This window comes from Anas acuta, chromosome 6, assembly GCF_963932015.1.
Source record: "Anas acuta chromosome 6, bAnaAcu1.1, whole genome shotgun sequence".
Lineage (NCBI taxonomy): Eukaryota > Metazoa > Chordata > Aves > Anseriformes > Anatidae > Anas > Anas acuta.
Window position 1 is genome coordinate 31635475 of NC_088984.1, and position 23131 is coordinate 31658605.

General features: G+C 45.4%; 1 protein-coding gene across 22 annotated transcripts in view; it reads left to right on the forward strand.

The window, feature by feature from the left end:
* IKZF2 (IKAROS family zinc finger 2) overlaps window positions 1-23131 on the forward strand; it is a 116107-nt gene that overhangs the window by 19836 nt on the left and 73140 nt on the right. The window contains exon 1 of one of the 22 annotated variants that reach the window (XM_068686375.1): window positions 14179-14316. The exons of the other annotated variants lie outside the window; for them this stretch is intronic. The gene's annotated coding sequence lies outside the window, so the exon portion shown is untranslated. Of the gene's footprint in view, window positions 1-14178; window positions 14317-23131 lie in introns of those variants that run through there. 22 annotated transcript variants of the gene reach the window in all.

A 23131-nucleotide genomic window follows, 5' to 3' on the forward strand; every position in this document is an offset into this window, starting at 1 on the left:
ACATTTAACTGTAGGCTGGCAAGCAGAAAAAGTGAGTGTGTGTGGGTTTGTGAATGTATGTTGCCCATTAAGGAGTCTCATTCTGTGCTGTGGCTGCTTCATTACTATGGTAAAAATAACATAAAAGGATTCTAATAACTAATTAACTTGTTCATTAATGGATCAAGCACTGTCTTAAGGGCAGTCGTTTAAAAGAGTCCGTTTAATGAAAGTTGACTGGAGGTGTGTCCTGTGGCTATGGCAAACTTTGTTTTATAGTGGCATGTATTTTTCAGTAGCTCCTGACTGTGCTGTAATGTGGTTGGAGCGGGAGAAACAGAAAACTGGCCATTTCCCGGCAGATAGCGATAAGTTTCTACTCAGTCAGAAGGCTCTGTGCCCCGTGATAGGTTTATAATTATTATCCTAAGATTGATGTTTTTGGGGGGAGTGTAAATTTGTGCAGCAGTAATCCATTAAGAAATCAATAATCATTCCGTCCTGAAATGCAGCTTCTGTACGACGTTATAAATGCGCACCAAAGGTTTGAAACTAGGCTTGTCTGCCCTTCGCCGCCCCCTCCTCTTCCTGAACTCCAAGCTCGACGTCCTTTGCCGTGTTGGAAAAGCAATTACACGGTGGGACCCTTCTTTCCCACTGGAAGACGAGGGATAAGAGTGGCATCACCCTGTAAGATCTGTAGCGTGACCTCTCCTTTACCGCAGCACCCATTTGATCTTGGGAAATTCCCCCTCTTCTCTGCCCCGGTTTCATCCCTGCGAGGTGGGGATGATGAAGATTCAGGCGGTGCTCCTCTGGAGAGGAAATGTTATGTAAGTGCAAAGCCGTGGTGTGTGCACACTTCCTTTTCCTCGCTCCCCCTCCTCACTCAGTCTCCGTTTAACATGACATGGGTTGGACCATCCGAGGCCACCGCGTCCTGCAGGGCTTCCCTTTTTGCTCCGAGTTGCACCCGGTTGGGCAAACGCGTTTTCAAAACGCTGTTGTAAGTTATCCTCTGATCTCGAGAGCTGGAAACCCGCTTTATCTCAGAGTACAGGTGCTTGTAGCTGATAAATAATAGACTCTGTAAGGGACGCTGGGAGCAGTGTTTTTGCCTCGCCGTGGAAGGCTGGGCTGTACAGCATGAGGCACTGAGCTGGTCCAGTTTTGATCTTGCAGAGGAAATTGTGGATGGGGCAAGAAGATGCAATTACACCAGTAAGAAGGCACTTACCTACTGACTTCGGCAGACCTTAGCTAAGAGCTACAAAGCATCGGAGTACTTTAATATTAAATTTCCTTGTCCTTTGTTTTCAACCTTTCTCTACTTTTTGTTAGAACAAGTTGAAAAATCAATTTTAATGGAAAATGCCTCCATTTTTCTTTTGAGTTTAAATTACGATTATTTTTAGCCAGCTCAACTGTTGTTGCAAACAGGAACATTCCTTAACGATAAGCTTTGTGTCTTACATCCATAGCGTTTGTTGTCCAGCTCTAATTTCCCCGTCTGCTTTCTCATCTACCCCAGCAAAAGCCCTGTGTGAGGGGAGGATGTGATAACTTGGTACCTGCTTTTTATTCTGACACCATCAACGTCTAGCGCGTGACGTTCACCAGCTTTTTCAGCTTTCGGAGGGAGATCAAGACCAAAGTGTTCATCACCTTTCCTTTGGAGATAAGAGTCTCAGGTTGTGGCTAGAGGCTGGCACGTGCAAAGTGTGAGTTCTGGCCTTTGATCTGACTCATGGCTACCTTGGCTGAGCAGAGCAAGCCACAGGAATACCTACGTGGGGAGAATTTTTTGTGTATTTCAGCGTTCGCAGGCTTGTGTCCTAGGTGAGAGATGTGTGGAGGAGCTGCTGGTGAGAGAAACTGGACGTTTAGAGGCTTTGGCTTCTTGTCTGTTGAATTACATATTTTTTTTTCTTGTTTAAGGCCACGAACCCTGCTCTGGGCTGCTTTCCCATCAACCAAGAATACTTCTTCATTTCTGCAAAGCTCTCCCTGATGCTCAGCTGCTGGTGGCATATGCGTTTAGCAAGGGCTGGCACTTTGCTGCGGGTTTTGACTCCTCTTAGTTCAATACCTCGTAACTCGTACCGCTTCTCCATTGGCCCACGTACCGATCAATGTCTTTTATATATCAACACGGTTCTTACTATTGAAAATTGCCTTATTTATTTTTCTCCCCCTCTGGTCAATTGGTGATGCAGAAGCAGCAGCTGATTGACAGCTGATTTTTCTGCAATGATTTGCTCCAGTGCTCATGCAAATGACGTGCGGCTTTTCAGCGAAATAGGAAGACTTTATCACATCTTTTTGGGTTTTACCCATGACCATTTTTTTCCAGTGGTTGCAGAATGGTGAGTGCTAAAAGCCCAATATCGGCTCACAGGATGCTGAGTTTAACAGATAGGGCTTTATTGGCGCTCAGCTGCATTTGTCTTTACTTCACAAGTCTCTATTTAGAATTACCTGCAAGGGTTTATTTTCCAGTGTGGTTTTCTGAGACAAACCTCTTCTGCTTCTTTTGTTGTTGCTATTTTTTGAACTACTAACAACTCACCACCATCTATATGACTGCTATGACTGTGTGTGTCCACCTGTAGCCTGAATGGCAGCTCACAGAAATTGGTGAAAGATGTTCTTTGGAACAAATTCTCCAAAGAGAAACATTTAACCAAGTGAACAATTAAGAGATGTTGTCCCAATCAATAAGTTAGAGTTAATTGGCTGTGTACAAAGCATTTCTAAGCCATTCCCCCAAAGATTATGCATATTAGGTTTAGAGTGCCTTTCTAGTGGACTGTTAAGCTACTTTCAAAGGCCAGTTTTGAAAAACAATTATTTTTCTTAATGATTATTGAAATAAAAAAAAATAATTCAATTTTCCTCAATTTCCTAAAACGTTCTGCATTTCAGCTATGGATCTCACAAACTGAATTTAAGACTGTTTAATAGCAGCTTTGCATTATTTTTTTTTCTTTTGTTTTGTGCCCCTAGGATTATTCCATGCTCCGGTGGCTGCAAACTGCTGCTCTGGAGGACAGTCCCCAGCCACTCTCAGCCTGTGGGCAGTAAGAGGACTGCAGACTTAGCATATTCAGTGCCGTGTCACCTCATTTTTCAATTTCTCTTGCTGTGGGCATTATCAAAACCTCCCAAGTGCAACACATTGACCACAGGCTGGGGGTGAGGACCAGTGGTCCTACACTGCTAATTGAACGTTAAGCTTCTGTGCGTGGTTTAACAAACCACACAGGAATCAAGAGACAAAGAAGCCCCAACTCTCACGCTAGTGTGAGCAGGCGATGGTTAGAAAGGGCCTTTCACCCAAAGGTCTCAAAGGCATTGATGGTGAAAGGGCAGTAGCCTTGGTGCTTTCAGCAAAGAGAGGTGGGAACCGAGCTCTTTGGGCAAAAGCCCTTGTTTTTGGGATGCCTTACCGGGGGTGTTGTAGGCTTCCTGAGGTGGCATGGGTTGCTACAAGGTCTGAAAATGGGTCAGGAACACATCAGCCTGGACACAGCTCCTGAAGAGTTGGTCCAAAGTGGCTCGGTCAGTGACATGCCACATGAGTCAGTGCCAGAGCCACAAATAGAAGCTGAAATGCCTGTCTGCCAGCCAGGAGTTGGCTTCACCAGACCAGCATTTCTTGTCCCGTGGGCTGCACACGCGTGTTAAATGTGTTTCATAGAGCTTCCTCCACTTTTTTTTTTTTTTTTTTTCCAAATGTCACCTCTAAAAGTCAAGGTAAATTGTAAGAAAGAAAAAAAAATCTGTAACATAAAATCAATAGAATTAAGTAGTTCAAAGCAAAATGCTTTTTCTTCCTTAAATGCTAGTCCTGGAAATTGTTCTTCCAGTTCTTTCCCACCACAGGACTCGTAAGGCAGAGGAGGGTAGGAGCTCCACACCAGATGAGCAGTGCTGTTCGGATGGAGGCATCGTAACCAATCTTATTCAGGCTAATTCTCGCCAGCTCAGTTGGGAAGAGGAGGGGGGAGTAAATCATTGAGTAGGTATATCTTCCATTCAGCAGGAGCTGCACATGATGGGATTATTAGTATTTCTAAACTAAAGCCCCTGACAGATCCTTGGATGCTTAAAGCTGTTGTGATGCTTTACCAGATGGTTCAGAAACTCAGACTGGAATATCTCATTGGCTGGTGCTGAACAATGACATTTCAAACCCACACGTTCATTTGGATTTTAATTTTCAGGAGGATTAAAGCTTTTTGGGATATGGGCTGTCTCTTTCCATATATATGCTCAGCACCTTATGTAGTTGAGATGCTTTTGCAGTGTCTTGGTAATTCATCGACAGCCGTGTTGCTTAGGAAGGAGCAGTTTGGACAGTCGCACGACACTAACTGGGTACCTGGTCCAGCAAAACGTGGACGGGGTAAGCCTGCGAGTTGTTGGCTCGTCTGATGCGTTTGGTGTGACTCCTGCAGCTGCTTCGTCTTGTATCGGCTAACGGCAAACAGGTGACTGTGCTACGACATGGCATTTTGGTGCTGTATCCCTCTGTTCCTTTCACTTCTCAAAGCTTGTCTTTGAAGCCCCAGTCCTGCAAATGCTGACACATTTGCCTAACTCGGTACAAGTGGGGTGTCAGTGTTTCTTCCTGCAAGGAGCTGAGCTCTTCAGTCCTGACTCTGAGGGAGAAGATCAAAGGCAGTGGGCTGGTTTTAACTCCCTTTCAGTCTCAAAGCATTTTTTTAAAGCAGAATGGAGAGCCCCTCTGGCAAAATGTGAAAAATAAATCAATTCTCGAGCCTGCCAAGTCAGGCAGTCCGTCCCCGGCTGCCCTCATGGCTGTCCTGTTAGCACGGGGACCTTTCTGCTACTTCCCAGCTGCCTGGGAGAAGGGATGGGAGCATTGCTGTTAAATTCCCTCGTAAACTCCTTAGGGCGAAGATTGCTTTTTGTTGTCTGTAGGTATGCTGGGTGGTGATAGGTTACTGCGTAGAAATGCGACTGCACAGATGATGTTGGGATCAGGGAAAAGGGATTTGAGCTTAGTATTTTAGGAATGCAAAATTTATTTATAACACGTGTTTAAACAACAGTGCTAACTCGCGTTCTGCAGAGCAGTGAACCAGGATGCTTTGCTGGCAAGTCTGGGAGGTTTTGCTTTCTTTCTGCCCTCACTTACCCCCTAGATCTCTACTAAGATAAAAGCATCAGTGGGGAAAGAGTTGGGCTCTGTTGAGAGGAACAAGGACATTTTATGTAATTATTTTGGGGTGTTAGACTGGTACATTCAATCCCACTGCTCTTCACATGATTCATTCTATTTGTACATGACGGCTGCACAGAATTAAATAATGTGGGGGGTGTTTTTTTTCTGTTAAACAAGTATTCCCTTGGCTTGTCACAAAAAGCTGACACATGTTCGTTCTTCACTCAGGGAGTTCTGCATCTGTCGACACTTCAGACATAATCAGTTTAGATTTCAGCAGCTGATTAGTGCTCACCTCTAACCAAACTGAGAAGCTGCTCCTCCAAATGGTAACAAATAATATCCTAATTAGTCCTCTGCATATCGCTAGCGGGAGTCTTAGCTGAAAGCGACTGATCTCGGAGGCCTTTCTGTTTGAGTCCGCTGGCTGTACAGGCTGTTGTATCAGCACTTAGCTGGGCTTTTATTCCCCCTGCCTCCCGGTGCCTCGCTGAGCAATTAATTATGCACCTGAAGGTAGGCATTAGGCACGCAACAGTATTCCACGTCCAGTTACGGGCGTTTCATTAGCGCCAGTTAATTTATGGATGCTAACGCGTGCGGGAGCAGGAATGCCGGGCAGGGCTCCAGGATTGTCCCGTTGGGCTGGTGGGTGTTACGTGTCCCTGCGAAGCCGGCTGAGCTGACCACCCGGCACAGCTCGTGCTGCCTCGAACACCGCTCTGCTCAGAGCAGGATCCTGCACCACGAGGGGAGCAGAAACGTAGAAGGGAGAGCGACACGGGAGCAACTCCTCCGTGCACCACTGCCTGCCTGCTTGTGACAGCACCAGGAAGTTTTCCATGGGTTTATGCTCTTCTGAGTCTGATTAGCCGGTTAGCAAAACATGCCCATCCCTGCCTATTAAACTCTGTGTACTTCCTCTTAGCTGATAGTGTTTTATACAACCCTCTTGTGTTGCTTTTTTTTTTTTTTTTAATTAATAAATCGGGATGAAGGCGTGACTTAACAAGTACCATTCACAGCGATGGCACAGTACCCATTGTCACTTTGCAGAACAGAAGTGAGGTGGGCAGCCTCAGGTGGATTAGTTTGACCACAGTAGCACTAAGAATTGGGGAAAGAAAAGAGGGGAAGAGGTCAAGGTGGGGGAAAACACCTCAAGATGCCCTCAGCAGCATGCACCCACAGCTGTCCAAAGGCAGGCTGTGAGCAGGCCAAATGTTACAACAGATAAATATCCAATAGTTCAAAAACAAGTTTTAAAGTTTAGATTGGATTTTCAGGTTCCATTCGGTAACTTTTTAAAACCCCACTTAAGTTTGAAATGGAGATAACCTAATTAATTCTAATAAATCAGCTCTAACAGAAAAATTACATAAGTAACTGTGGAAGCGCTGCTTAAATATTTCTGGCTGAAATGTTTAAGAAAGTCTAGCTGCTAAAAGTGGGGATGCCATGAAATCAGCACCTAAAATCAGAGCTGGCTGCTGAAAATGCTTTATTGCTGTAGTTGCTGCTTTCTCTGGTGGTACAGGGGTATTTTCTTGACTGTATCAGAGCTCAGTTGAAGCAGCTGAAACGGTTAGACTTAAAAAAAAATATATTAAAAAAAAAAACTGGTTTGAGAGGTTGAGGCCAATTCAAATTTGTGTTCAGGAGGAAGACAACATAAGTAATGAATTTTAAAAATCCTCTAGGAAACACTGTTAATTAATTTTAATGCATTAACATGTAAAACAAATGTGTGACTAAAGGAAAGCGAAGCTGTTTAAATGAGCACAAAGTGGTAACAAAAAGAAGTCTAATCTGCTATGGAGCTGATTTACTTGCAAAATCATTGGTTTCTGTGGCTAATAGTTAATTTTTGTTTAGAAAACAACTGAGAAGCCCTAATGGGAGGCGAGGTTATGCTACGGTATTTAAACTGAAGTTTTCTGCTTGCTTCTTAATCGCCAGCTTTAAAAGGTGACTCAAATGACTTGATTATGAACTGATTCATCAGGTCTTTTTCTTTAATAATATACATGTGTGTATATATTAGAAAAAAAAAGAGTATAGCTAATCTATTAGGGTTTCTTTAGAGCAGCTGATATGCTATTACTGGGAAAGCTGTTAGTTAAACTGAGAAGATAAATTGATGCAGCTATTATAAAGTGCAGGAGAAAATGCCTAAATGGAAGATCATGGCAGGCTGTGATAGACGGGAATTATCAGGCGACAAGAAGGTTGCAAGTTCCTTCTGGTTCAGTCTCAGAACTGATTTATTTCAAATAGTCATTAATGATTTGCCATTACAAACAGTGAGTTACTGATCTGACTTCCAAGTCAAATCAGAAGGTGATATTGGCATGAAGGAGAGTCAGAAAATTGCACAGGAAGAGTTGAGGCGCTTGGGCAGTGAAAATAAGCCGCAACATGACCGTGCGGGGCCACAGACACTGGGACTGTAGGAATCTGTTGTAACCTGCGTGCCTGGGAGCTGGAAATGAAAGGAGCAGGAAGGTTTGGTGACTTGATACATCTGCCAGGTGCTGATACGATGCTGTTAGGAAGAAGGCACATGCCGTGCTGCAATACCGCAGGTGAAGTTTTGCAGCGGGGATGGGAAATGCTGACGCTGCCGTACAAGCCTGGGAACTGAGGTAGCCTGGCCCACGCAGAGGTCTGCGCCGCAGTGACTAGACGTCTTCCGCTTCGTGAGCTCCTCCTCAGACTAGTTTGGGAATCTCTCTGCTCTGTCTGGAAATGGAGATGCGTTCGGTCAAGTCCTGTCAGCCTGGTAAGGTCAGCCTTGAGAAAGGGCAGGGGGTTGTGCCTGTTGAACAACACAGGAAGGGGGAGATGTCACATCGAGGCACCCGTGCTCTTTATAGAGGTCACCAATCGTGTGGCCTGCCTGGAGCCACGAGAATGCCTTCCTCATCTTAAATTCTCGCTTGAACACGGCTGGTGTCAGCCTCTTGCTACTCCTCGCCCAGGCCTGTGATGCTCGTGTGCTTACACAAGGTCTCGCACAGTTTAACTGTGCAGCAACAGGGCCATCATATTCACATACTTCTCAGGACTTCATTCAGCTCTAGCACAAGTTTTCTACCCTGTCAATTGATGTGAGCGCCAGCAGGAAAACCTTATGGCAAAAACTGCACCACGTATATAGAAGGGAAGCAGTTGACTGCGAAAAGCGCTGGGCTGCCTGCAGGCATGGTTATGAGCTCCCCTCAGCTGGATGACACATCCCATGTTTTACTCCAGAGCTGGAGGAACTCAGGACTTAAGAGTTGTCATTTTATTTATTTTATTTTTTGTTGTGTCATCAGGCAAGGCAGTGCAAAAATGGAAGTCTTCAGATGCTTCTATTTCCCCTTTGTCTTACTTAAGGAAAGTCATCTTACTGAGCATCTGTGACGAGTCTAAACGAAATGCTGCTCTTTTGGTACCACTCAGTTCTTCTCTTTTGTTAGCCACTTCGAGCAAGGTGGGGTGTGACTTTGCTGCTCTGTAATAACCCATGTTATTCAGACTTGCCATGCAGCAAGCGTTTTGAGGAGGGGAAACAAGAGAACAACATTGTTTTCAGCAACATGTCCCTTCCTAACAAATGCCATTAAAATGCAGAGATTTTAATCTTTTTTTTTTTTTTTCCTTGAAACTTACAAACTTAGTGTTTTATGCCCCTTATGCATGTTTTAGGTTACTTTCGTGGTATTTCCTGTATCCCTCTACTCAGAACCTTGTCTCGGGTACTTTACGAGGAAGAAGTTAGATCAAGATACTTCTCACTGGTGCCCCATGACAGTAGGTGCAGGTTCTGAAAACAGTGCATGTCCTTGTTTCCAGTCCACTTGGGTGCAGGCTTTTTCCCTGCTCGCTCTGTGAAGGGCAAGGTTAGACCTGTCTTTGATTTTTAAATGTATGAATAGCTGCAGAAATCAGGGCTCAGGAGCACTGGAGATTGAACTCTCCCTTGGATAAATGAAATTCTGGAGTCCATTCAACTTTTGGCCAAGCCATATACTTTTTTTTTTTTGTATATATAAACCTGCTGTAAGCTGTGTGTAAATATTCTGGCATATTTGCTTTGATTTTTATGCAAGATGGCCGTACAGAACCAAAATGTCAGCTGGTGCCAAATTTTAGCTGATGTAAACTGCCATAAGTATAGATCCAGCAAAGGACTTGTGATTTAGAGCACCTGACTTTTAGTGTACTAACTTGACATCATTTTTATTGGACATAAAGCTCCATAATAAATGATTAGTTGGTTTCTTTTCCTTTATATTTCTCACGTGGAATGGAATTCCATTTTTCTGTTGTGTTGGAAATTGTGAATTCACTCCAATGATCAAAATTCAGTTTAACAATCTACCTCTCCTCTGCTGTGAAGTCGGATGCTGTAGTGCCACGTCTGGCAGACAAACCAAATATGCTGCCCAGATAGGCAGTGAGACGAGGGATTAATTGAGGCTGGCTAACTGGATCTTTGGACAAGAGTTTTATTATAAAGAATTAATTATAATGTTTTTTGAGACTTGTATTTATTATTATTTTTTTGTAAATGCTAGAACGCTCTGGGATATATTTTCTAGGTAGTGTTTGCTAATCCTGTTAACAAATAATGGGATTTGTGTGTGTACCTCCCACGGGCTGATATGAAAACATACTTTGAAGTGTCAGAAGTTTTTTGGACGCACGTTTAAGACTGACTACATTCTTTAAAGGCTAAAAATAGCAATTTCTCAATGCTCTAAGTTTTGATCATACCTGCATATTGGGAGAAACTGCTACAGGTGGTTGAAATAAATGTTAGACTACCTCAAAATTACCTTGTAATGCAGAGTCTTCGTGGTTCTGGGCTGCCTAATGTGACAGTGGAAGAGCCTGGGCTTTTCTAGGAGGTAAATACGTTCACTATATGTATTTAGGAGAAGTTATCTGTAGTGCTTTTCAGAAGAAAAGCTATTCTAATCAGCCTTACCTCAAGATCTTGTCTTTCAGACCTGAACAATAAGAAATTCTGCATGCATGTGTGTTGAATATAATTTCGGTGTGTTTTTTTTTTTTTTGTAAGGTTCACCACAGGTTAGTACCTGCTTGCACTGAGGTTGGTCCTTGGGATATGGTAATTCAGTGTGTCACTGACAAGGTGACAAAAAGGGTTCAGTTCTTGGAAATTTGTGTCCAAAATCTAGCCTTGTTTCCACTTCTGGGCTACTATCTCTACAAGGCCTGCCTGACAAGGGGAAGGAAATGTACATTTTGGTTAAAAACTAGCACTGAGTGAGTTTTTGTCCTTTTCCTTTAATAGGAAAGGTGAACCTAATGCAGCTCCTTTTTATCAAGGAACTTTGTTGCTGGAGGCGAGCTACGAAATGGCGTCTGGGGCCTGTGGGGCCCAGTAGGCCTCAGTTTAATACTGCAGCCTTTAAATATTGCTTTAGCGATAGGCAGGTCCAGGATTTTCTGTGCCCTAGGCCTGCGGTAAAGCTGGAGAACAGCAAAACAGTTGACTTAAAACCAAAACAACAACAACAAAAAAAAAGTGTGTTTGAAAGCCAGGAAGTCAGGAGAAGTGTCTTCCTCTGCTCTCATGGCGGTTCTGCTGAATAATCACTTGGCAAACTGCAGTGACGTGTCGGAGAAGCTCACAGTTGCAATTTAGGTATAGGGTATTTTGGGAGGCTTTGCTGGCTTTTAGCTGGATGTTAGAAAAGCTGTGTGATAAGGACATAAGTTTCCTATTAAGCCGTGTCAGTGGTCTGCAGCATTTGAGGCTCTTAACCCAGTGCGAATGAGGAAAGTTGATGCTTTTTGTCTGCTTGGTAGTGGTGGTGGAAGTGCCGGAACAGAGGGAAGGAGACAGGCTTGGCAATAGGGCTTTTTGCACTTTTTTTTTTTTTTTTTTTCCTGAAGAAAAAAGTTTCAGGTGGCTGGGTGCTCTCTTATATTCTTTCTGAGCCGTTGGAGCTGGCTTTTCAGAAGAGACTGGTCCAAGAGCAAACTGTTGATCCAGGAGCTTAGGTGGATTCAGCCAGACCTGCTCTGTAGTAAGTTGTCTCTAAGCGCAGTTAAAAACTTCAGTTCTCCTCTCTGGGTTACATTTGCCTGAGTTAAGCAGGCAGTGAAGCTAATCTATTTACTTTTATTTTTCTTTCTACACTGCTCCTTTGTCTCCTAACCTTTTACCACTGTGAAACTGTTGGCATGTGAAAGGTGTGTGGCCCTCCTGTACCGATAAACATTTCTAACATGTCCTAGAAACCTTCTCTTTCTGTGGGATTTAAGCTAGCTCCTTCAATTGTTTTTCATAACATCTGAGTTTTGGTATTTGGCATCTTCCTGACCTGCTTCTTATTGAATTGTTTGAAGGATAGTGATAAAACATCCTCGAGGAACTGACAGAGATGTATACAAGTTCATCAACCCAGGTATTCCTCAAATGTCTTAGATCTGAATTCAGCAGCACAGAGTTTAATTAAGCAGTTGTGCACTTGTTCAACTTTCAGCAATTCTCCCTTTGAGTAATTCACCGTGGGTCTGTAGGTGCTGACAAACCCCTTTGGTGTGAACAGGATTTGAGTGTGCACCCAACAGCCTTGTTGAGTGAAGCCATCTAGAAGAATAACCAAATACCTTGTCTGCTTTTTACTGGTTCCTGTGCATCACGCTGGAATTTCTCAGTCATGCATCTGTCATGAGCCCTAGTTAGGAACGGAGGAGCCTTTCTGTCTCCTGTGCTCTTCTGGTTGTGAAATTGTCCTCAGCTGTTGTGAAGGCAGCAGTATCTCGGTTTCCTTAAGCTCCACACTGAATCTGATGAGGCTTTTTGCTCCCTCTCCTCCCCAGCATGTCTAGAACTTGCGTAGTTTCCAGCAGAAATGTCTTTGTGCCCTATGTACATAAAGCTTCATCTATTTTGTTGACCAGCATGCTGGATTATGGTTTTGGGTGCTCGTGTGTGCACAACTCCCCAAGTATCAACGGGTTAGGCACACGTAGCTGTGAACTGATTTAATGGTTTCAGGCTTGCCTCTGTCAAACATCATGTGAGGTACAATGGTTCTGTTCCTTCACTGATCTAGTCCTGTTCCAATTTATTTGTATTATTTTTGCCTTTTAGTAATGGTATCATGATGTGCAGATGTAATGCACTGAAACATGGAAGGGAAGAGCAAACCACAACCACTTCTGCTTATATCAAATGCAAAACTATGCAACAAGAGCCTTATTAAGAGATTTAAACTGACCTCTGGAGTGCCGTACTGTTGATTTCATACCACCCTGAAGTATTTTTGCTTCTGGTACCGTTTGGCTCCTGTTCTTAGCTCTATTTACTGTATAGGCTCCCACTTTAGATCTTCTTCCAAAGCTCTTCTCCTTAGCTGCTGCTGTCTGGTGCAGAACCTTGTGAAATGCTTTATAGCACTGAGTATACAACAGCCCCCGAAATTCCTTCACGTCATTGCAGTGCCGTCCTCGGGGAATTCCAGAGGCTTTGCTAAGCGTGACCTCTTCTGCCTCCGTCCAGCCGGCACGGTCTTGGGCAAGTTGCTCTCCACGTTTTCCTGGTGTATCATTCTTCTGGCATGCAGCTTCCAAAGCTTTCTCCCCGCAGTTGATTTTCAGCCTTCTGGCTAGTAATGCTGCTGCTTACTTCTTGACCTGATACAAAGTGGTACTAAAATGAAGGCTTTTCTAACATAATTCACTAAAGATTAAGTCTGCATTGTAGAAATCTTGATACAGGGTCATTTGTGCATTATTGCGACAGACTAAGAGGAGCTCAGCTACTTTAAAAGAAATAGGAGCCTTTCTATATAAAAGTTTGACATGAATTAAAAAGGTTTTGGCTTTTTACTCAGGGGGATGCAAGTTTGTGGCATTTCTTCATTTTTTTTGGATGGTATTATCTGAAAGCGATGTAATATGGTTATTTCTGGTTTGCAGAGAAGGCATTTTTAGAGCAAGCTGATAGCGAGCCAAACTCTCTGAAACCTTAAAGTTGTGGTTAGCAGAAAGACAGTTTAGGAAATTAGGTCACCATTACCTCACTATTCTCTTATTATTATTTTTTTAATTTTAAATCCTGTAGTATCTCCTGTAGTTGCCACTGTTGCTGTTTTACTGGTAGCACCAAAGATGGATCGGGTCCCAAGCTGGCAGTAGGAAGGAGGCTGACGGCCTGAAGCTTCGGAGGGGTGAATTCACTGTGTGAAGGCAGTGCCAGCAGAGGAACAGCAGGACCAGTGGGTTATCTGGGGAGGAAAGCCAGAGTACAGACTCATCTTTGACACTGGAGGAGTAGGATGGATTTTAGGGATCAGGTGGGAGCTGCTGCCCTGCTGACAGGCTAAGCACCGAGGAGGCCAGGCAAGGTCTCAGCCCGGGGGGCAGCTGTGGGCAATCCGCCTGCCTGAGTGGGTATTTGCCTCTGCACCATCAGCTGTTACACCTCCACTGCAGCAGAAACCATCCCTGTGTGGGCTGCCGGGATGAGGTGGGAGCAAAAGTAACTTGAAAACCCAGACCTATTTATATAGGCATCAATTTTTATTTATTTATTTTTTAATTTTTCTCCTCTTAAAAAATGCTATTAACAGAGTCTGGGAATAGCTGAAAGCTTTATTCCCATCTGTTACACTGTGCGTGGCTCTTTTAAGGTGTGACCTTATCAAAGCTGGAATCAAAACACAAAGTAAAGCTGAAGGCAGGCTCCATCTAGTTGAGATTCCCTTCAGTAGACCATGGCGATGGGGAACAATGGAAGTGCTGCTGAAGTTCATTCTTTCCCTGAGTGTGGTTTTATCAGCAATTAGTGGGTAAAAATAGCCCTTACTGCCTTCAGGATCCTTCCCCTTGCTTGCAGACTGGCCTTGGCTTACTTTGCCTAAGAAATCAAGGAGGTTTCTACTCCAACCAGAGTATTGACTGAGCCAGTGCAGCCACACCTGCCACATTACAGGTATTTGTTCCTCATCCCAGGGATTGCTTGTTAAACTCCAGCTGCAGAGCCTTTACTGCTGAGTTTTCTTCATGGGCCGGGAGGAGACCAGTTTATATCTTCATCTTCCAGGCCCAGGGAAATGAATCATTTTGGAGAGTACCAACATAGTATTGCGCTGTGCTGGATTTTGGTTGCTTTTCAGGTGTGTTTGGAGTGCTTTTTGTGGTTTCTAATGAGTCATTGGGATTATTGTGACTAACCTGGTCATGATGTATTGTATGGAGAAAAGAGGCTGAAAAGGAAGGAAAAGGAAAGACCCAGTGGGCAGATTTTATTTGTATTTGTAATCCCTGAACTCTGGCAAAATAACTACTCAGCACTACGTAAGCAGGTAAAGGTAAAATTGGCTTCTCCCCCATTAGCCCTACTTTCTCAGCCTGTACTTAGACCCCACGCTTACCCCAGAGGTTTGGGTCCGTCCTTTTTGTGAGGGGGGTTGTTACACGTGGAGGGGTTGCAGTTTGGGAGCTGTAATTTATATACTGTTGAATTAGCTTTCAGGACCCTAAGAAACATCGAAACCTCATTCTTCCATCTCTTTTACGACATCACCTGTGACAGCTTCAGTTTACAGACTCCATTCTTTTTGTGGAAATTTTATTGTGTGACCATTTCCTTGTTTAGTAATACAGTGGCTTGGGAGGAAGCAACTTTATACTTCTGATCTAATTTTAAAGCCTCAGAATAGGTCATTCGCTCCTCCAAACAATTTCTAAAGATTTTCAAATAAGCCATAACTTGATTTAGAAGGCGAGGAGTAAAGTGTCAGGGCCAAAACTTTGAAGGAGCTTTTATGTGTAACCTTATTGGGATTTTTAATGGGCTAAATACAGCATTGTAGGCAGAAGCTGTAAGCTGAGAAGCCCTCCATCTCAGCAGCTCCTTGGGGATATGCCCTTGGGAGGGTTTCAGACTGCAAGAAAATGTGGAAAAACAAGAAGATTGCTCTGCAGGGATGGACATAATGCAGGGAGAGGTTGGGAAAGATAAATCCTTCTGGCCCCCTTCATTATGAGAGTAAAACGACACTTTTGGCTAGAGGCCAGTGAAACCTGGGAGATCTCGGATGGTGCAGACAGGACTAGCAACAAGTTTTGTCAGGGAATGGATTGGATGAGTGCAGATTTGCCTCAGCCTTGTGGTTTTTGTTCTGAACGCATAGCGTTAACCCTTCCTTTCCTGCCGTTTTCCAGAAGCAGAAGCAAGGCAGAGACACTCAGCCCTCACGACAGAGCAGGGGAAAAGTGCTGTGGATTTTAATTAAACTTGGAAAAACAAGTGGAGGTAGAGGAGGAGCTGTAGGATTGTCGGAGGAGCTGCCTGTTGTGACTTTGACCCAACGACACAGAGGTTAGCAGCCATCCCATCCTCCCCATGTAATCAAAATTGGGCAGTGCTGTGGAGAGGAGGGCTACCAGGCAGATAGGCTTACTCACATTAAAAAAATATATATATTGTTTTTTTAATTAAAGAAACTGAAAATTATTTTCAGCAAGAAATCTGCTGTTCTGAAAGGCGATGGTTTCGATGTAAAATTTTGGCATGCCCTTTGGGTTTTAGCTACGTTGGCTCACCAAGGTATGGCTGAGGTGGTGTTTCAGGGAGGTGAGGAAAACGCTTGTCCTCTTTAACATCTTAAGCTAAGTACAGCACCTTTCCTATGGCAATGGGACCTCAGTTATTTTTCTGTAACCCTAGATTTTAGTCTGTGATAGGTAAAAATGTTACTATTTGAAATTAGGCCATTAAGGGCTAGTTCTTTGAAGGAATTTGGGGTCCTCTGCTCCCTTAAAGCACACCTGCAGTTGGAGGGGTGACAGCAGCTGCAGGTTTGCATGGGTTACCTTTAAGTTAGCCCACATATCAGCACAGAAGGGGACAGCACCATACCCTGGCACTGCTGTGATGCCTGCTGGAGCAGCTTGGTGCAAAAGGAGCCGTGGGTGCTGCCGCCTCTCTCCGTAAAGCTCCCAGGCTTCTCCCTCCAGTTGGCTCCGGTCAGCCCGAGCGCGCTCGGGAGGCTGGGTGTATTTGCAGGATCTCGTGATCTTCAGGGGACAGCGTTTAATTTTTTTATAGGAGTTGCGTGTAAACATGGGAGGGTAGAGCTTGGCCCGTAAATAGGATCTATTTGGGAATAAGCCTTTTCCAGAGCGAGGCTCGTATAATGATAGTTTTCATTTCTTCAGTTAGACATAAATGAGGGCCACGAGCCTAAAAAGGCTTCCATGGAGGCTTTATTTTAAGATTCACCAAGTACTGAAATTAGCCTGTAACTTCAGGGCTTGTAAGTTAAGCATGCATCGCAACTTTTTCAGCGCCTCCGGCCATACCGCCTTTCACCTTGGAGTATTTGTGCTGTTCCAACTGCTGTAAGTCTAGGCATGATAGCTTTCTCTTTCCAGAGGCTGAGACTTATTTTCTAAGTCCAACTTGGTGAGGCTGGGGGAGATATCGCTGGAAAGCAGTGCCCCTCGCTATTGAGGCAGAGCTGGGCAGTTTAATAAAGCTTCCTGTTTCTAACTAGGAGCAATTAGCAGTTGTGTTTTAGGAGGTCAGAACCAGGACAACACGCACGAAGGGTAAGTCTGAGCTGGCTTTTGTCACTTGAACCTTTCAGCGACCAAAAACCCTAGGAAATCCACTATAAAAGACTTAAGGACAATAGGATTTAATTGTACATCCCTTGGGTGTCTGTGCTGGCTGTGCCCTAAGGAATGATGCCATTGATAAAGATTTATTTTTTTTTCCCCCCCCCTGAAAATCCTAACTGATCTTTGGCCATGGAGAGAGGGTGCCGAGTTGTTAGCTGGGCATGGTACCAGGGATTTGTGAATGAAATGCCAATTGCCTTGTGTCTGAAGGCTTCTGAGGGCACTGGGGAAGTGAGAAAAGTTGTTTGCAGTCAGGTTGTTGTGCTCAGCCCAGCACCTCTGCCCCAGTCCTCATTTTCTTCTTTTACATACTCACTTTCGAGTATCATCAGCCTCCACCGTTCCCAGGGTGCTTAGCTGTAAATCACGCCAAACCTTTGAATCCTTGAGTCATTTCTCGCTATGACTTTTCCTCCTCTGTGGTATGAAGTACACGTGTGTTATCTGCTCACCTGGAGCAGATCTGAGAGGTGCTGTGGTCTACAGGAATGAAAACAGGGTTGGGAGGCAGGAGGTGGTGAAATCTCGTTCTGGCTCATGGGGCAGACTTCAGCGAGCTGCTTCACCTTTCTGTTTCATTTTTCTCGCCTCTGCAAGGAAAGGGGTACGAGTGTTTCCCCACCTGCCTCACACGGCGAGCATTGGATAGAGTAGTTCATTAAATCCCTTCCAAATCTTTGGATGCATGGCATCATACGGGGCAAAAGCATGGATTGTCCTCACTCACTCTGTAGTTGGTCTGGAGGATGTATGTGTGCTCTGTGCTTCCTTTGCTCCCAAATCTGTTTGCCTGCAGCTCTGAAGAAGGAGATATAGCAAAGGTCAGCCATCTGTGCCTGCCACTGCAGAGGGATAGGAGCCCCGTTGTCCAGCGGGTCTCCTTTTGCTTGGACACACGCTTTGGTCACATGGCAGAAACATTCATGTCCACCGAATGTGGGAAATTCACTTCAGGGACTCCTGTCTCTCACTTTTTGCTCTTCTTCCGCAGCGTTACCTTATTAGCACCTTTCCTCCACCTGGGTACAGGCTGGCAAACAAACACCTCACCACCTGCCAGCAAGGACCACACCTCGGGCTTCCTGAGAGTCACAGCCGTCAGTTTATTGCAGGGAGCATGGATCTGTTTTCCAGCACTGAAACCAACTGGTGGTAATGCCTATTAGAGTAATATCTAACCTAAGACCAGCCATTCTTAATATAAACCAAATAGTCATTTTTTTTCCCCTTTAAGTAGCACAGAAAACCTGTTGCTCCATCACATTTCATTGTAGGAAGATTTTTTTTTCTAGATTTTTTTTTATGCCCTAGGTATTGATTAGATATTTTCTATAATTCCCTATGTGTTTCTTTAGGACCCTTTTTTCTCTTTTTCTTTTTTTTCCCCTTTAAGGAAGCAGATTATTTCTTCTCTATTCAGTTTATGGGTCCATTCTACAGGGTTGCTGCTGTTGGGCAGGGAAGCTGTGCGAGCCAGCTTGCAGGACTTGTGCCCTCGCAGTGCTGGTGGAGCTGGGAAAAAATCCAGCTCCTGCTGATGTGCTGCTTTCCAGCAGCAAGCTCGCCTCCTCCCTTGTAGCCTGGGATTAAACCTTGCCTTGCTCGGTGTCCTGGGTGGAAAGGGTGGTGGACAGCCAGGAGCAGCCACGTGCTGGTATTTTTGGGGTGGGTCACACGGCGCGCCTGCAATGAATCCAGAGCTGACTGCCGTGGTTACACCGTTAGAGCTGGGGACTGTCCTTGGAGGAGCTGTGTACGTAACCTGCTCGTCATTTACAAGGGAGGGAAGCGAGTTGGTAGAAACCTTTGAACTACCTGCGTGTGGCACCGGAGTGGTTTGGGGAAAGGTGACAGCCAGCGGGCTGCGGCTTCTGGGCAGGCATGGGTGGGAGAAGCTCTGTGGCTAGGGAGGGCAGGCGAGATCACAAACACTTCTTCTGACCTCCGTGTGTCTGAGTCCTGCCTGGCTCTGGGCTTCTCAAACCACCATACCCGCTTTGATACTGGTAGTTTGCCTTGTGCTGTTTCACAGAGCACTGATGGGAGCTTCTGTGCCATCATACAGTGTGTGGTGTGGATGCTCTAACCTCGTTGTGAAGTTGGAGTATACCAAAGCTTTCCTATGAGTGTGTGCCTCTCCATGGCTTCTCACTTCTGTTTCTCTGTAGTTGCTTCTCTCATGGAGATAGGGAAAAGAAAAGGGTCTGGTTTTTACTTCTGCAGAGCAGAAGAATAGACCTCAGGCATTATTAAAACTAGCATCGCTGGAGGATTTGGCTGTATGTGGAAGAGAAGTGCACATTACCTTTCCCTAGTCTCAGTTTGAGGTAGTTTTTATTTATTTATTCCTCAAAGAATCAATAAAGTAATAGAAATAAGTACCAGATATTTTTTTTCTGTCATAAATTCACCCTGATACCTAATAGGGAATCAGGAATAACCAATTCTATTAACGTAAAATACTCTGCCTAAAACTTCCTCAAATCATAACAGGGCTTATCATAAGGTAAGAAGGGCTTGACTTCAGCATCACATGCAAAACACGGAAATGAAGGTAGGGGCGAGCCATGTCCTTTAGGGTTTTTGAGGGGACGAAATAGGGAATAAAGTAGAGGAGAGGTGGTGGTGGGGAGTCTGAGCCACCTGGAAGGTGAGAAGGTGTAGTGATGTGAGCCAGCTTTGCTCGTTGTCTAGTGAGGATGGCTTGCTCTGAAGGTGATTTAAGGCTGTTGTTTTAGTAATAAAGGGCTTCAGGTGACACGATGAGTGGAAGATTTTTCCCCTTTCTGTCTGAGGCTCTGTGAAGTTGTGTGCTGAGCTGAGTCCTGTCTGCGTGGAATTTGTCTCCAGGAACCTCAGCGGTGCAGAGGCTAGATGGCTGGTTCAAACTAGTCGTTTCATCAGCTCCGGTAGGCTCCTCCAGAAATCATCTCGCAGATTAGGTGGGATGAAATTATTTGCCCTCTGGAGATGTGCATTTATTTGGATTGACTTCACAGGGAGCCTAGAGAGTGCTAGGGGGGACTTGGCTAACCGGCTGTTAGATGTGTAAAGCGAGGTGGCATAAATTTGCCCTGGCAGCAGGGAGCGGGGAGGTGATGGTTAAACTCACCACGGGGAAGGACAAAGATGGGAATGCAGGCACAAAACCCTTCTGGAATTTGAGCGTGGTGAGGCCACCTCTCATGTTGGTAACTTGAAATACAGCGGTTGTTTTGATATGCTCGTTGCTCGTAGCAGTAACCACCTTCACAGCTTCACTGGGCGCTGTCTGCGCGGGGAGCTCCTGCGTGTGATGGAGGAGCACCGCCAGACGATTGCACCCGAGATGAAACTGGGGATCAAGGTGACAGCACTCTCCATCATTTCAGGTGGCAGAGACACAGTCAGGGGTCTGGTCGCTCTGGCATACTTCTGCGAGGGGCAGGGAGGAAGACCCTGGTGCGGGTGCAAGCTTAGGGGATAGCAGCGATGTTGGAGTGGTGCAGGTGGGCATCTCGCCTACCAGGCTACTGCTGCACAAGTTGGATGATACTGCTTTATTCCTTCTGGTTTTTCTGTGGTACAAACAGTCCTTACCAAGGATCAGAGTTGTGAGAGGTATTTAGTGAATGTTATAAAGAAACACTTCTCACTGGTCTCTTTGCTGGAACAATGAACTAAGCTGACCAACCCCACTGAAGCCCTAATGCTCCTTGTGCAAGTACTTCATACCTCTGCCATCTCCCATTGCCTGTTTCTGTTCTGGTTACTTGATCTGTGGCATTGGTGGAGCTTTCAGTGATTTTTAAGAGGGAATGCCAGTAAGAGCCCAAGTGTGAGAGGGTCTTACACCTGCATCGTGGTCAGTAACATGCTGAGGGTGCTCCTCATTCTCACCTGGCCCCCAAGCACGGGCTGTGCCAGCTTTTGTCTCCTTCCTGCCTGGGCTGGCAGCACACCCAGCTGCCTCTGGCTCGGACAAAGCAGAGATCCATTTACAGCCGAGTCGATTCAGGAAGGCTTCAGGCTTCATCTGGAGCGAGGCTTCAGCTCTGCCTCCGGGTCTATAGCTAGGAGAGCACAGCCACTGTGCAAAGGGCCGCTTCCACCGACGGGCTGTGTGCTGGTGAAGATCCAATTTAGCGTTTAAAGACTGTTGGGAGGAGGCCTGTAACAAGTAATAGCACAGCCTGATATACAGCAAAGAGCTTATCAGAGCTTAGCTGGAGTGCTCTGCTCTAGATCAGGTGCAGACTTCAACATTTGAGTTATTAGGGCTGAAGCTTCTCAGGTTCACCAGCCTGTAAGTGCCAAGGAGCAGTTTCATTGCAGGCAGCATACACAACCTGCCACGGCTGGGTCTGCACTCGTGAGCGTTGGTACGATCTGGAGAGAGAGCCTTCTTTTTATTTTTTTTACTTTATTTATTTTAGCTCCTAATGGTGTCCTGCTGTCTGCTGCCAATAGCTACTGGCCTTTTTTTAGCGGAGTTTCTGCTGAAAACATGAAGAGATTGAACAAATAACGTGAGGCCGGTCTGTAAGCAGTACCTTCCCCACTATCTCTGCTGCATCTTGAGACATGCAGATTTGCAGCCTGGATCTTTCCCTCCTTCACTCCCCAAATTCCCTCCAGCTTTGCCAGGTTGCTACTGTTCGGAGATTTTCTGTTGTCGCTTGGTTGTTGTTTTGTTAATTGGGACAACTCCATATTGTCACCAGCAAACGCTTTGCCATCCAGCCGCCAGAAGCCTGGCTACTAGTTCCGTATCCCTTGCTGTAAACTGGCACAAAGCTCCCTCCCTAGGTCCACGCTTCCTCAAGAGAGCAGCTGCTGGTTAATCCTGCTGCAGAGAGCAGAAAGCGAGCGGAGTTTGGTTCCAAGAAGCTGCTGCAGCCTTTGGCCAGCAGCGAGCAGCCCCGATAGCATCGGTTACGCGAGGATGAGGATTGGAAACGGCGAGGCCAGTTTGGGAACAACTGCATCCTTGTTTCTCTACCCTTGAGGACAAGGGGGACAAGTGCCTACATGTGTTGGATTTTGTTAGCTGGATCCAGTTGCTGTGTTGAGTTAATGAAGGTCACGTTAGTGTGTGGGATGCTGGGAAAGCAAGGGAAGCAGAAACCCAGCTGGCCCATCCCCAGGCGAACTGGTTTTAACCAGGAAAGAGTCAGAGAATGCGAAGAAACTTCTTGTACATCACCTCAGGCAGTTATGTATTCTGTTTCCTAGTTACATTTTTTTTTCCTGGTATCAATTCCAAAACAAACAAATGGAGAGGGGGGGAAAAAAGAAGCATTCCTTAAAATAACCCTTTAACATCTTGGGCCAAATTCTGAAGATACAGCCTGTCTGTGCTGATACTGATAGAGAGCACCCCAGCTCTGTGCTGGAACGAGCATGCCATGAAGCTCTGATGCTTTTTTACTAATTTTGAAATAAAGATTGGAGCGGTAGGGTTATGTCATGTATTGGCAGCACAGTGAGTAACAGGATGGATAAATGGGCAGGGCACCGCAGGTAAAGACCTCCTGCCTTGCTGCTGCTGCACTTTTTCCTCGTGCTCCCTGAGCAGGATAGGAGCCTGGCCTCGTTTGGGGGCTGTAGGCACAGCTCTGACGGAAGGGGTGGTAGCACGGCCCTTCAAACAGCAGCTTTGGTGTTTCTGAGTGGTAGCTCAGCGCGAGAGTTTCCTGTTGGGCTTCTTTGGAGCAATGGCACAGCCAAACACGGCTCCCACAGGGCTTCTGTTCGCTGGCTCACGTTGTGAGTGCTGAAACCTCGGGCCTCCCGCATCGACTGCACATTTTCACTTCGCTGGGGCATTTGCAATGCATGATTGTCATACTGCAGTGCTTGTATAAAGCTGCTTTTTTTGTCTCTGGGTGAGCACATCCACTTCCCCCTCCTACTCCGTGTTATTCTAGTCTTTCAACTAACTTTTGACTCCAAAAATTTAGGGAGTTTATCATGCCCCACTTTCCAACTGACCGTTTGATCTTCCTGACAGCAAAAGCAGAAGACATTTCTCAACTTCCCTGCACCACTGCCCTCTATGCCATCCTGTGCGGAGCTCCCCTATACAGCTCTTCAAGTGCTATATAAGGTTCTGAAAAGTATCACGTTGCTTGGCTCAGTGCTGAAGGCAGTAGGGCACACAGTCTCTTTGGCATGCTCCAGCAGCCAGTGGAAACAAGGGTGAGCCAGCTCGTGTACATCTTAGCTTTGGCAAGGATGATCAGAGCCATAGCTCAGCAAGAAATCAGCATTCCCTCTGCGAGTGAAAGGTCAGGAATGCAGAAAGCTCACTGCCTTTTTAAG